Genomic DNA, 12,880 nt, shown 5'->3' with positions numbered 1-12,880 from the left:
ATTTCAAAGATCACTTCTCGTTCCCCTTTGCCCTTGTTGGGCAGGCTCGGTGGGGGTGAGTGAGGACAGCTGGGAAGTAGCCCGCTGCCTGCCATTGGATCGGAATTTCACACTGGCGGGCCTTACGCCGGCTGCAGAATGTTTGAGAAGGGGTGGGCCGGGGTGGGGGTGGGGGCCTGTTGGCCGCTGGGTCCAATGGTAGCCCTGCGGCCGATTCAAAAATGGTGCAGGCAGCCCTAGAGAGACAGAGTGAGAGACACACACAAAGAGAGAGAGAGAGAGAGAGAGACAGGCAGAGAGAGAGAGGCTGCCCACGCCGGATATGCTGCCACGACATGGCTGCAAAAGAAGATGCAGACGCCAGGCGGGAAGGCAGGTCGGGTGGGCGCTCGGCCCCTCCCTCGATTTTCCGACGAGTGCCTCGCCGCCCTCCTGGAGGAAGGGGCTGCCAGAAGGGACACCCTTGACCCCAGAGATGGGAGGAGGAGGCCACCGCCCCTCACAATGAGGGCATGGGAGGAGGTGGCAGCCCGGGTGAGCAGCCACAACATGGTGTGGCACACCTGGGTGCAGTGCTGGAAGAGATTTAATGACCTGCTGCACTCAGGAAGGGTGAGTACCGAGTTGGCATGGGTAAGTGTGTTGAGTTGTTTTCGTCTGGCCAACCGCCCCCCCACCCCCCCCCATGGAGCTCAGGGGTGTTAGAGTCTGAGTGCCAACTGTCAATCACGCCAGAGCTGGCTAAGGGGGTGATCCCTGGTTGCTTGGACTGAGTGTCTTGCGCCTTGAGGGCCATGACCCGGATGTGCCCTGCAAGGTGTTCCTCAGCTGGGGTTGGCCAGACTGCAGCACCATGCTGCAGGTAGAGAGTGGACTAATCAATGCTCCTCTGTCCTTTCAGGAGAAGACATCCCATAAAAATATTGAGAGGCTGTGGATTGGCGGAGGACCCCCACACCACCTCATCCTCTCCAGATACAAGCAGGAGGCCTTGGAGCTCGAGAGCTGCCATGCACCTTGGTCAACCGGCCACGGAGATCCTGGGGTGTCAGACAAAGATAAGAGCGCAGTGCACTGAGGTGAGAATTTTGGATGCTGCAAACAATCTTGTGAAGTTTCATCATTGATGGGAGCATCCAGGCTGGATTCCCCATTGATCATTGGAAGACGATGGCACCATGATGCAGATCTCCATGGTCTCGTCAGGGTGCCTGGCATGCACAGTGACAGTGTCATGGCTAAAACTAATGACATGTCCTTCTTCTTCCTTAGATCTGCCACCAAGCAGCGAAACCCAGGACCTCCAGGAGCTACCCCTGGCACTGGAGGACCACCGTGCTCCCCAAGCACCTGCATCACACCCGCTCTCTGAACCAGGCACCAGGGCAGATACCAGCACCTCAGTGGGCATTAGTTCAATGGCTAGTATATCAGTGCACATTGGTGAGGGCACATCACACTCACTTGAGGTGCAGGTGGAGGCAGAGACTGCCCAGGGCACCGGCAGTCAGAGGACTGCTGGGGACCAGGAACATGCTCAGTCGGTTGCTGATGATGGGCCTCTGGAGTTGTCCATGAGGCAGCAGATGCTGGAAGTCCAGCAGGGTCTGCGGGAGGATCTGGCAGAGATCCACGAGGGAATGTGTGCCATGGTCTCCATTGTGGAGGAGTCCCTGTGGAGCATGAGCAATGCAATGACCCTCATGGCCGAGCACACTGACTCCTCCATGGAGAGAGTGGTGACTCTCATGGAGAGGCTGCTCCAGGAACAGAATCACGGGTCCCTGGGGATGCGCTCGGATCTGGAAGCCCTCTCATAGGCAATGACCTCAGGTGGTCAGTGTCTGTGCGAGAGATAGATGAGGCACCCAGTATCCCAGCTAGGTGTCCGACAATCAATGGTGAGCAGGGAGGACCTCACGTTGGCACATGAGCTGCCTGTTGTTTCTGCGGGCTCCTCTCAGGGTGCTCCAGATGATGGCAGCAGCTCCTCCACCCACTGCCAGTGACCGTGGCATCTGATGAGGCTGCGGCAACTGGGGAGATGCCAGCCATGGCACTGGCCACTCCCCACAGAGGGGGAAACCACAGGCTCCACTGGCCACTGGATGACCATCATTAAGGATGACCAAAGGTCATTAAGTCCAACAGGACAGCAGAGTCAGCAGGCTGTCTCCAATGCCGGTCCCAGTGAGTGGGGAGCACCTAGACGTAGCACCCATAAACGTAAGTTTAAAGCACCTTAAGCACAAGAGGGACTGGTCACAGGCGATCTTTTGTTCTCCCATTTTTGTTTTCCTTTTTTTAAGCGTGTGACCATCAACACCTGATATTGCTCTGTTCATAATCTGTGAGTGCCAACATTATATTACATTTGTTTTTGTGTTATTGGCCTGAGTATGCTTCATTTGTTTTGTAGGTGCAGGGTACGCCAGTTTGTAATGCTGGACGTAGGTGGCTCGAAACTTTATTGCACAGGCACTGAGTGTATCCTGGGGGCCAAGGAAAGGGTCATTTCTGAGATCCAGAATGGTGGTGGCAGCCCTGGCATGAGGTGGTAGTTCTTATCTGGCAGCCTAGCTGGAGGAGCATTGGATCAAGGAGTCTCTGGTGTCCCTGCCTCCCTGAAGGATACAGAGGTCTGGCTCCACGCCTTCAACTTTCTCCTCACCGTGCTCCTCTTCTGACTCACTACTGGATTCATCCTCTGTGGCCTGTGGAGCTGCATCAACATCTTCCTCCCGTGGTTCCCCCCTTGCCAGTGCCAGATTGTGCAGAGAGCAGAATGTGACCACTATCAGCGACACCCACTCGGGGGAGGGTGTTGCAGCGTGCCCCCTGATGTATCCAGGCATCGGAAGCACATCTTCAGAAGACCGATGGTTCTCTCCACCACAGCCCTTGTGGAGGCGTGGCTCCTATTGTACCGCTGCTCTGCCTCTGTTCTTGGATGGCGGAGAGGCGTCATGATCCCTTTACAATGGATAGCCCTTGTCATCCAGCAGCCATCCATCCAGCCGGGCTGAAGCACTGAAGAGCCTTGGCACCTGGGAGTGTCTCAGGATATATGCATCATGGGAGCTGCCAAAGTACCTTGCACAGACTTCCAAAATCTGCATCCTGTGGTCACACACTATCTGGACGTTCATGGAGTGGAAGCTCTTCCTGTTGACGAAGGCACTGGGCTCACCTGCTGGTGCCTTGATGGCCACATGTGTACAGCCTGTTGCACCCTGGACACGGGGGAACCCAGCTATGGCCATGAAGCCTCTGGCTCGCTCTGTCTGGCTGGCCTCATCTGTAATGGAAATGAAGGAAAGTGAATACCCGCCTGAACAGATCTTCTATCACTAGCTTGATGCAACTGTGGACAGCCGATTGGGAGACACCACACAGATCCCCCACTGAGCCCTGGAAAGAATCAGAGGCATAGAAGTTGAGGGCCACTGTGACCTTCAACGCCACTGGCATGGGGTGTCCACCCACACAGTCAGAGCTGATCTCAGGCCTGATCATCTGACAAATGGAGGTCACTGTCTCCCTGGAGAGGCGGAGCCTCCTTCAGCATTGCACCTCAAACATATTGAGGTAGCTGCATCGCTGCCTGTAAACCCTGGCAGCAGGAAAGTGGCATCTTCTGCGGCCCCTTCTGCCTTGGACTATGTGCTGGCCCTGTGCCCTTCGTGCCTGTACCTCTCCTCCCACAGGTCCCTCCCCTGGAAGCTGCATTGGGACACCTGGCCACCTCTCCCTTCTGCCCCTCTCTTCCTCCTCAGAGGTGGTGGCTCCAGCGGAGATCACAATCCCCATTACCAGGGTAAGGGGCGGCTGTCTGATACCAGGAAGGGTCCACATGGTCCGAATCCTCATGGGGCCTGGAAGACACCAGTGAGTCCAGAAATGAAGCCTGGAAATGCTAAGAATGAAGTCCCAAGCAGAGATGAAGCTGCCAAGTACCAATAAGCAACCAGTGGTAAACTATCTCCAAAGCTCCTCACTACTCACACTGGCAAAGCTGCTGACCCTTTTTATCCTGTCTGTAGATGAGGTTTTGCAAATTGTGGGCTGCCCGCCTGCACATTTTGCCTGTGCAGCGAGCGAAAAATCGCTCCAATTTTAAATTGTCCAATGTTAAATTGCGTCAATTAGGTTGTCAAGGGCCTTAACTGGACTCTAAATTAATGGCGGGCATGGCTCTGACTCCTGTGCGCGTCTGCTGACCGAAATATTGTGCGAGTGCGCAATAACGTTGGGATGCTTGTCCGGCAGCATCACGCATCATTTTATGCTAGTTTGGATCGAGTGCACGCCCGCCCAACGAGCGGAAAATTCTGCCAATAAATGATGGCAGGTAGGAATGAAAATGGGTGTCCTAAGTGCCCTATTAATGATGTTCAATTGGCTAAAGGTGAGATCGATAGGGCCCTAGAGTGCTCGATGTCCTCATGCTCAATATGTGCAATGATAACAGTGGTCAACAAAGCCAATAGAGTTTAGAAATACATTGACAGAACAGTAGAGGTCAAAGGAAGTCACGGTCTATAGAAGCAGAAAGTGCTGGAGATATTCAGCAGGTCTGGCAGTTCCTGTGGAAAGAGAAAGAGTTAATGTTTCACGTCAATGACCTAAAGGTCACAGACTTGAAACGTTAACTCTGGACTAAGCTGCAGATCCTGACCTTAGGCCCAAAAGTTGGATTTGCTTCTGCTCAGGCGAGGATCTTCTCGTGACCGGCCAATTAACAGGGCGGGGCCTGACCACTATGGGGTTGAGGGCAGCGGAGATAGCATCAAGTCGCGCCAGGGTAGGTGCCGTGCCATATTAAAGGGCCGCCAACTCTGAATATGATGGGGATTGCATGGAAAGCTGAAGAGAGGAAGAAGGGTGGCAGAGAGAAAGGCAGCAGGAAGGCACCAGGTGGCCTCACAGTTTAGTGATGCCTCTTTGCACGATCCCCTCCAGGCTGCAAGGGCAAGGCAAGAGGGGTCCTCTTCCCCAAGAAGAGACCAGCCCACCCGACCAAACAAGCCTGGGTGAAGATTGCAGAGGAGGTCAGCAGCCATGGAGTCACCCAGAGAACCTGGATACAGTGCCACAAGCACATCAAAGGCCTTATTCGGTCTTCCAAGGAAAGTGCTGCATATCTCTTTCTTCTTTGGGGTCTACCTGTTTGGTGTAGAAGGAATGACCACCCAGTCTGTGGCAATGGGGACAGGCAGCAGCATATCCAGCCAGAGGCATGGCTGCATTTCAGTTACAGGTGTCCGTCTGTCATTGCTGACCCCAGCAAGGTCTCTCATGAGAGGACATTCATGTGCCCTCATCATGGATCACTGGGCCCCCACCAGCACAGCATTTTTGTTTGTCTTTGTGGAGCGACTTAGTATTCATCTTCATACTTGCAGGAGAAGACAGCCATAACCTCAAGGAATGGGCCAAGAATGGTGGTGGGATTCCATTCCTATCCCTATCAATTGAGACAAAGCACTAGAGCTGGCAGGAGAGCATGGCAACCACTCTATGGCAGATGGCGACACAGGAGTGTAGGCCCAAGAGAGCCAATTGCAGAGGCCCAAAGGAGCCTCTGACATTCCACTGGACACATGGAGCTCCACATTAGGGGTAGTTGGAAGGATGCAGTGGGAAGCCCATGACCTTTTATTATATCTGTCCTCTCTTGCAGGTCAGGCCAAAGAACAGAGAGCTGGGGAGACAAAGGGGCAGCCGCCACTATGTGGAGGAGGACAGATCCTCAGAGGGTGCAGCCTTACATCATCTCCCCCACATCATTCACAAGAACAGATACTCTCCCGTTTGTGGGTATGTGCTCGCACTTAGGTTCGGGCACACAACCTGGTGAGAGCACCACACACGCTCCGAGCAGCTGACAGAGGCAATGAGAGCTGAGGCCCCTGACACTCTGAGGAGTGTGGGAGGCCAGGCCCATGCTGGGCCCAGGCTGATGATGTGCCTTTGGAGTCAGTGGCAATAAGGCGCCTGCTGCAGTGTGAGTGAAGAGAATATGTGGGGGAGCTGCCTAAAGCTATGCTCACCCATGAATGGACGATGCAGGAGTCCATCCTGGCCATGAGTGCTGCCATGTCTCTGATGAGTCAGCACATGGCTTCCTCCATCCAGAGATTGGCAACCCTCATGGATCCAGCAGATGACTCAGTGGATTCCAGAGATATACACAGATCTGCATACCATCACCTTGTCCATGAATATCAATAGCAAGGCGAGAGAGGGGAGGGGGGAGGTGCCTGGAATCCCCAAGTCCTCATCCTTCTTAGGTCAGCAGGGAGATACAGGTGTACCTTGTGAGGGGAAGGAGTGGCCGCCATCTGCATCTGGGGGCTCCTGTCATGGTGCTACTGGTGTGGGCAGTAGCTTCTCAGCCCCTCCGCCAGTGACCCCAACACTTCAATAGACGTGATGACAGAGGAGGTCCCTACACTGGTGCAGGAGCACCTCAGTTTGCTGGGGCCCTCCAGAGCTCAGACAGCCACAGGGTGGCCATGACGGTCATCCCAAACCACGAAGCAGCAGGTTCAACAGCCTGATTCCACCTCAGCTCCAAGAACACTGGGAGAACCAACACAGGAGCACTTGTAAGAAATTTAAGAGTATGAGCGCTTGGCTGCGCTTGGGATTCACGAGTGTCAAACTATGAAGCCTGATGTTCCTCGGAGATTATAGAGATTCAGTGCTATGGTGACCTTCAGAGCCACTGGCATTGGACCAGCACCATGGAGCCCAGCTTGCCCTCCATCATAGCCCACGGTTCATTGACGGCCTTCTTGGAAAGGTGCAGTCTTTGGAGACAATGCCACTCGGATTTTTGCAGGTAGTTAACTCTTGGACGGCAGACCCGCTCTTGAAGGTAGCCTCTTCTGCACTCAGAAAGCTGGTCCTGTGCCCCTCTCTGCTGTTCTCCTGCATCCCCACCCTGAGGCAGGGTCTCCCATTGGCCCTGAGGTTGCTGATCTTCCAGTGTCGATGCCTGGACCTCCCTTCCTCTCTACTGATCCCCCTCGTCAACGGCGGCTCCAAAGCCCGGGTGAATGAGTCCCATGGCCGATGGCCTCTCTCAGTTTCCAAGGCCTGTTATCCAAATGCCACCCACCTTTTTCCCACACCCCATTCCTTGTGTTCAAGTGCCACTGTCCAGATGGGATTCTGGTGACACGACCCCGCGGTGTTGGCGTCTTTTCCCAGCCTCCTGCTTTCAATTGCAAGTGCCTGTGCTGCTCTACCCTCCCTGGCACACCACACTGCCTCTTGAGGTGATGGGCCAAACTGTACAGTGCTCCGGGTCATTCCATACTTTGCGTGCTGCGTTCAGTACAGGTTTCCATGAAATGAAGGCAACATTCACGTCCTGTGGGCAGTGCAGTGAAGAATCACAAGGCTGACCTGTAGAGTCAAGGGTCTGAGAAAAAACTGATGAGCCTTGAACTTTTCAAGCTGGTGAAGAGACAGTTAATAAGAGGTTATATTATACGTACCTACACTGGCACGGAAGAAGTTATTTCAGAAAATTACATTAAATTAAGCAGAAGTCCCCTTCCCTAACTCTCCCACTGCCTTAGTGATACTTGACCAGTTATATTTATATTTTTTGTCCTATCCAGAAAGCACCTTGGGACATTATCAACTCTCACGCACTGGTTTTAATTAGAAGCTCATATCGGGATGAGGTGGGGGGGCAGTGCTGGTGGAGATGGGGCTGCACTTCATGCCTAGATAATATAAACACTTCAACTATGCTGGTCTCCCACGCCCTAGTCTATTTCAGTTGAATGAATAAGACATACTGAGCATTTTCCACTCTCGTCCTCCAGTTAATAGAGCAAGCTTAGCACATTTCATTTCCATAGATTATCCACTGGCTTCTTCAAAATTAATCGCACTTTTTCTCTGTTTTAAACATTAGTTAATTTGAAGGTTTTAGGCTAGTAGGCTCCCAGGTGTATTGCTCTGTGGGTTAGCTTTAACAAATTTGAGAATGCATTTAAAATATTGGGGCGGGGGGAGGGGGTGTCGGGGTGGGGTGGGGGGGGGTGGGGGGGTGGGGGTTGCCAACATGTTGTTGCCCACCCCTCGAGCCGACTTACCTCCATTCTTTAGGGACAGGCTGTGCCGTGGGCTGTTACCTGCGTGGCCCACATGCCTGTCGTTGATATGGAGACATGTAACTGCGTCTCTTGCATACGCCCAACCACGTGAAAGCCAGCACGATCCTAACATCATACAGCACAGCCAGCTTATGTCACCCGGTCCAACCAGCTGATGTGACACCAGAGGCTGGAAATTACACATCCCACCTGCTGCACCCCCCACCCCCCCACCCACACCCCACCACCAACATGCGCCAGTTGTATTTGCATGTGGGGGAGGGGGGTGGGGGTCGTAAAATAAAGCAAGCGGCCCCCCCTGCCCACCCCAATGAATGGCCACTGAAGGGCCCCATTCTGCTTCCGCTGCTGTCTTATGTGAAGCAGGGGAAGACGAGTAGTCTGACACTATGCGGGCAGCAACCAGGTGGGGGGAGGGCGGACTTCCTTTGGCGCACCCCCTGCGCCCATCAGAGGCACGGCCCCCTTCCAGATCAACACCCCCCTTTAACCTTCCGCCATTAGCCTGTCTGACCCGCCCCCACCTACCCCTCTCTGGGGTCTGCCAGCCAGCCCCATCCAAAATCCCAGACAGGTGGGGAATACTGTGCCCCATAAAATTCAGACCCAGGATACTAGAATTGGACAAAACATGTCCTTGCAACGCCTGAGTTGTCCACTCTTTAAATAAAGGGGCATGAAGCAAAAAGATGGGCTCTGCAGTCGCGTTATTTAAAGGGGCAGGCACCCTGATTGCAAGTAAGTAAAATGTCTTCCACTGCAAAGTGTCTGAAAGTGTTTTTGGAAGTGTTTTGGTGAATTTGCCAGAGGGTGTTACCACACCCTCTCAGGTATGGCAGAGGTGTAGCTGATCAGTCCACTTAATGGTGTAGTGGTATTGTCACTGGACTGGTAATCCAGAGACCCAGGGTAATACTCTGGGGCACGGGTTCAAATCCCAAGATGGGAAATGGTGGAGTTTGAATTCAATAAAATTCTGGAATTAAAAGTCTAATGATGACCATGAAATGATTGTCATAAAAACCCATCTGGTTCACTAATGCCCTTTAGGGAAGGAAATCTGTCGTCCTTACCTGCCTACATGTGACTTCTGACCTACAGCAATGTAGTTGACTCTCAAATAGCCTAACAAATCACTCAGCCAATAAAAAGGACCACCCAGCATTGACCTGGCACTGGAAATGTCAATCTTGCAAAGCCCTCCTTACTAACATCTGGGGGCTTGTGCCAAAATTGCCCTGGGAGTCCTCAACATTGACTCTGGACCCCATGAAGTCTCAGATCAGGTCAAACATGGACAAGGAAACCTCCAGCTGATTACCACATATCACTGCCCGCTCTCAGCTGATGAATCATGCTCCATGTTGAACAACACTTGGAGGAAGCACTGAGGGTGGTAAGGGTGCAGAATGTACTCTGGATGGAGGACTTCAATTTCCATCACTAAGAGTGAACTCGATAGCATCACTACTGCTGAATCCTAAAGGACATAGCTACTAGACTGGGTCTGTGGCCGGTGGTGAGGGAACCAACAAGAGGGAAAAACATACTTGACCTCATCCTCACCAACCTGCCTGCCTGTCCATGACAGTGTTGGTAGGAGTGACCACAGCAGTGTCCTTGTGGATACAAAGTCCCACCTTCACATTGAGGGTACCCTCCACTGTGTTGTGTGGCACTACCACCATGCTAAATGGGATAGATTTCGAACAGATCTAGCAACATGAGGCACTTCAGTAGCAGCACACAATCTGTAACCTCATGGCCCGGCATATCCCCCACTCTACCATTACCATCAAGCCAGGGGATCAATGCTGGTTCAACGAAGAGTGCAGGAGGGCATGCCAGGAGCAGCACCAGGCATATACCTAAAAATAAGGTGTCAACCTGGTGAAGCTACAACACAGGACTACTTCTGTGCCAAACAGCATAAGCAGCAAGTGATAGACAGAGCTAAGTGATCCCACAACCAATGGATCAGATCTAAGCTCTGCAGTCCTGCCATATCCAGTCATGAATGGTGACGGACAATTAAACAACTCACAGGAGGAGAAGGATCCACAAATATCCACATCCCCAAAGATGGACAAGCCCAGCACATCAGTGCAAAAGATAAGGCTGAAGCATTTGCAGCAATCTTCAACTAGACGTGCAAAGTGGATGATCCATTTCGGCCTCCTCCAGAGGTTCCCAACATCACAAATGCCAGTCTTCAGCCAATTCAATTCACTGAACATGATATCAAGAAACAGCTGAAGGCACTGGATACTGCAATAGCTATGGGATCTGGCAATAGTACTGAAGATGTGCCCCCAGCCAAGCTGTTCTAGTATAGCTACAACACTGGCATCTACCTGGCTATGTGGAAAATTGCCCAGGTATGTCCTGTGCACAAAAAGCAGGACAAATCCAACCTGGCCAATTACCGCCCCATCAGTCTACACTACACCATCAGTAAAATGATAGGAGTCATCAACGGTGCTATCAAAGGGCACTTGCTTAGCAATAACCTGCTCACTGATGCTCAGTTTGGGTTCCGCCAGAGTCACTCAGCTTCTGGCTTTATTAAAACTTGGTTCAAACATGGACAAAAGAGCTGAACTCCGGAGGTGAGGTGAGAGTGGTTGCACTTGACATCAAGGCAGCATTTGACCGAGTGTGGCATCAAGGAGCCCTAGCAAAACTGGACTCAATTGTAATCAGTGGGAAAAATCTCCACTGGTTGAAGTCATACCTAGCACAAAGGAAGATGGTTGCCATTGTTGGAGGTCAGTCATCTAAGTTCCAGAACATCACTGCAGGAGTTCCTCAGGGTAGTGTCCTCAGCCCAACCATCCTCAGCTGCTTCATCAATGACCTTCCTTCCATAATAAGGTCAGAAGTGGGGATGTTCGCTGATGATTGCACAATGTTCAGCACCATTCATGACTCCTCAGACACTGAAGCAGTCCATGCCCAAATGCAGCAAGAGCTGGACAATATCCAGACTTGGGCTGACACTTGTCAGGCAATGACCATCTCCAACAAGAGAGAATCTAACCATCACCCCTTGATGTTCAATGGCATTACCATCACTGAATCCCCCACTATCAACATCCTGGAGATTACCATTGACCAGAAACTGAACTGGACTAACCAAATAATTACTGTGGCTACAAGGGTAGGTCAGAGGCTAGGAATCCTGTGGCGAGTACCTCACCTCCTGACTCCCCACAGCCTGTCCACCATCTACAGGGCACAAGTCAGGAGTGTGATGGAATACTCTCCACTTGCCTGGATGAGTGCAGCACCAACAACACTCAAGAAGGTTGACACCATCCAGGACAAAACGGCCCGCTTGATTGGCACCCCATCCACAAACATTCACTCCCTCCACCACCTCCACCACGAACAGTGGCAGCAGTGTGTACCATCTACAAGATGCACTGTAGAAACTCACCAAGGCTCCTTCGACAGCACCTTCCAAACCCACGACCACTATCACCTTGAAGGACAAGGGCAGCAGATGCATGGGAACATCACCACCTGGAAGTTCCCCTCCAAGCCACTCACCAACCTGATTTGGAAATATATCGCCATTCCTTCACTGTCGCTGGGTCAAAATCCTGGAACTTCCTTCCTAACAGCACTGTGGGTGTACCTACACCACATAGACTGCAGCGGTTCAGAAGGCAGCTCACCACCACCTTCTCAAGGGCAACTAGGGATGGGCAATAAATGTTGGCCCAGCCAGTGACACCCATATCCCATAAAAATGAATAAAAAAAAGAGCTCTGGATTTAGCAGTTGCAGTACCTCAATCGGGACCTGCAGAGCAGAGGGAGGTGAAGCAGAGGCTATGGAGGGGGCAAGCTCTGCACCACGCCCTTTCTCAGCTTGGAGCTGGACCCCTCCTAGATAGTAACAGGAGCAGTCTGACACCCAGTGCACCCAGCATCTCGATGTGCACGTCCGTCATTATTGTCCTGTACACCGCTTCATCAAGGCCCTTATCTCATTCTGCTGCAGCAGAACTCATCTGTGACAATGCCCTCCAGTGAGCTGGCAAGGGAACCTTCCCTTAGCCCTGGCCTGGCTGCTCCCCCTCATGCCGCACCAATTGCTGATCCCAAACTCTGTACTAGACTCCAAGGTAACGCAAAGTCCAAGAGTCTGAGCTGGGGGCTTCGAGTGTCAGGTCAAGTGATGGGGCCTCTTCATCAGCGCTGTGCTGCTGCTCGCTCTCTTCCTCCTGGGGGTCACCCAATGTCATCACCCTCCGGCAGTGCAGCGCTCCCTCTGTACTCCCTTCTCAGGATGGTCCTTGAGTGTCTCCCATTTCCACCGGACCTCCCCACCAAACACTGCCCCGAAACCATGGCATCTCTCCTCCGGCCCACCTGGACCACTAATGCCTCCAGTGCCACTTCCATTGGTTAGTCAGCTGTGGTTCACAGCACTCTTTCCTCTGAGTCATAGGTTCAAGTCCCACTCCAGGGCTTGAGCATTAAAATCAAGGCCGACACTCCAGTGCAGTACAGAGGGAGCGCTGCACTGCCAGAGGTTAAGCTGAGGCCCTGTCCCCTTGCTTGGGCAGATGTAACAGATCACATGGTGTTATTTTGATAAAGGGTGATGGAGTTAACTCCGGTGTACTGGCCAATGTTTATCAGTCAATGAGGAGCACAAAAAAAAGATTGTCTGCTCATTATTGCATCGCTGTTTGTGGGAGCTTCCTGTGCTCAAATTGGCTGTCGCGTTTC

This window comes from Cetorhinus maximus, chromosome 6, assembly GCF_964194155.1.
Source record: "Cetorhinus maximus chromosome 6, sCetMax3.hap1.1, whole genome shotgun sequence".
Lineage (NCBI taxonomy): Eukaryota > Metazoa > Chordata > Chondrichthyes > Lamniformes > Cetorhinidae > Cetorhinus > Cetorhinus maximus.
This window is presented reverse-complemented; position numbering follows the sequence as displayed.